The 2,773-nt window shown below is 34.0% G+C and overlaps 1 pseudogene; it reads right to left on the bottom strand.

Annotated features, from left to right (window-relative positions):
• Positions 1 to 1,586: 1,586 nt before the first annotated feature.
• Positions 1,587 to 2,558, bottom strand: LOC149264821 (uncharacterized; annotated as a pseudogene).
• Positions 2,559 to 2,773: the final 215 nt, after the last annotated feature.

Here is a 2,773-nt window from a genome sequence, read left to right as displayed (position 1 = left end):
CAAAACCACAATTTCTAATTGAAACAAATCTAAACAGGAACAAATTCATAGGAATAGAGATTTCTCTTATACCACTTGATGCATGGCCAGGCAATGCAGACTCAAATATTCTCTGTTCCAGAAAAAAAATTAGAGTTCGGTATGATACAAAGACATAAGTTTTACCTACACATGGACTCATGAAAATTGTAGAAAAAACAATAGCAAAAAGGCACCATGAGAATGTAGGAAAACATAAACAACAATGGAGAATGAACATAATCATATTTTATTTTTCATCAAGCATGAAATTGGCTTGTCATAGCTTTGTCTAGAAAAATATAGATATAAGACAACACCTCTTTCTAACATATATATTGACCTATAGGATAAGAATTGAACAAGTAAGTTGAAGGCAAATTTTCTACTTACTCTGGGATGCTTACAACTAAAAACTTGATCTACAGAGATATATAACATCTCCATGATAGATGTTAAGGAATATCAATGAGAAAAATTATAGATTGCTTATCATAGTTTGGTGAGTGTAATCAAATTAATATATCGAAAGGCTTTGCCTGGCATATTTCCATAAATATAATTGGTTCCACTTTCAAGAATTGCTTTCCCATTTTCAATATTGAGTTTAAATCATAAAAAAAAATTGATGACACAAAACATTGTGTGATCCACTTGTTTGTTTATGTAGTTTACAAAGTTATGATGGCTATGAAAGAAACATCTATTACACGAAAACCATCATTGATGCATCCCAATTAACACATTGAGACTCTCTTAGTAGTTGGAATAAGTATTTCCAAGAAAGCAAGTGAAACAAAAGGTCAATAACCATGCATGGTTTCCTTCATAACATCTATTGCGCAAACTTTTTCATAATTCCTCATATTAATACTCATGAATTTAGATATAGAATTGATAAACAAATAAATCCAAAAATATATTTTTCCATTGAAATATATCTTTCTATCAAGATTTTTCATCCAAACATTTAGGATTCCTAACTAGTATAGTTAGCTTCCAATCCGACTTGCTGTATCAAAACTGTGTCATTTTAGGGAGTATATCTTGTTCTGTAATTATGGTGTCAAAATTTAACAACATAAAACCCTTATGCTTCTCAAATCAATGTTATTGATGCCTATCACACTATTATCTCTTGAATCATACTCGTTGTAGTCTGATTACTAATCAAGACAAAGGTGGGTTTGTTGTAGTGGCTCCACAACTATTTTTCCTCATGGAGATCGCTAGTTAGACACCCAAATAGTTAGGAAATGGCCCTACCATGCTATAAGGATATGCCTATTCATGAAACTAGATGCCTTACATGGAACTGGACCATGATCAATTTTAGGTTTCATTTTATAAATATTCAATGAAAATATGCTTCCCCAATTCCTTGAAATATTCTTCAATCAAAACTTGCCCCAAAGAAGGCCATTATTCTAATGAAAGAAAAAAATAGAGCATGCTCTTACCTTCCAATGTTTCTAGCTATATTCCAAATCCAAAAAAACCTACAAATGTGTTGAGGGTTGTTCGCTAAGGTCCTAATCTAAATGATAAACCCCCATATAGTGACCATATTACTTCTTATTGCAAATTTCCAAGAGAATATTATTTCTATCAATGATTTTGGTGAAGAAGTCATCAAGCAGGCTATTGAAAAGGTGCTCCAATTGTTGAATTTTGTCAATCCATCTCTCTCGATTTTTAGCATAATTTTTTTTGCTCCACTGGGAGCTCATAGACCTAAGATCAAGTTGGCTCCAGTGCTTCTGCATTAGGGATTATGTATTGCCAACCTCATATAAAAAAATACATGCCTACTATACATGGTAGTCTTAATAGAATACCTTACCTGATCTATGTCAGTTTGCACTCCACATTGCAAGCAAGACGATGAGGCAAAAACAGATGACCTGAGATAAATATTGTGCACAGAAGCTGAATTATCATTGAAACTATACACTAACCCTCAAAGTAGCAACATGAGAAGTAATGAGCTTATATTATTGATCAAACATATATCCCTTTAATTACATACATGACCCCTCTGAGGCCTTTGGACCGATTCCACTTTGCAAAACCTCGAAGGATTTATCATCAAATTGTAAAAACGATTTCCCACATGCTTCAATCATGGTTTCTATCAACACCTTGTTCTCTCCTTCCAAGTTTATGGCCTCCAACAGCATTAAGTGTCATGGAAATGTTCTCTACTACATTCTAGTATTTCTCTAGGCATGTAATTCCACATTTCGGTACATATCACACATCCTAGAGCTTTGAGCTCTCATCCATGTATTCATCAATCCATCTATTTCCCACTAGAAGCTACAATTTCTGCACCAATTGGATGATTTCCCTGTGTAGGGACCTTAACAGGAAAGACTCTGTTGAAGTCAATCCATCGACATGAAATTGTTGGGAGAGATTGGTTGTTCTATATTTTCTAGGCCTTGTATCAGGGTGGTGTAGAAGCCATTCACATCCCAAAATATTGAATTCATAGATGAGGAATTCATAACTTCACAAAAGGGCACCAATTGAAACATATTCTTCAACAACTCCCAACCCTTGAATGATAACTCACTCCCATAAACTTGAATATGAGCCTCAAGTTCTCTCTTTTAAGGTGGACTGAAAAGGGCTTCAAAAAAATTTGAATGCACTGGCCTTTAACTCTAGGATCTGCAACTATTGTGGAAACAATTCAAAAGCTAATTCCTACCATTCAAGTGCTATTTTATTTTAAGGTTGAGGGAATTGA

This window comes from Pinus tabuliformis, chromosome 6, assembly GCF_031772625.1.
Source record: "Pinus tabuliformis cultivar Carrire ecotype Pingquan chromosome 6, CPIR1, whole genome shotgun sequence".
Lineage (NCBI taxonomy): Eukaryota > Viridiplantae > Streptophyta > Pinopsida > Pinales > Pinaceae > Pinus > Pinus tabuliformis.
Note: the sequence above shows the minus strand (reverse complement) of the source record. Positions and strands in the feature narration are given on the sequence as shown.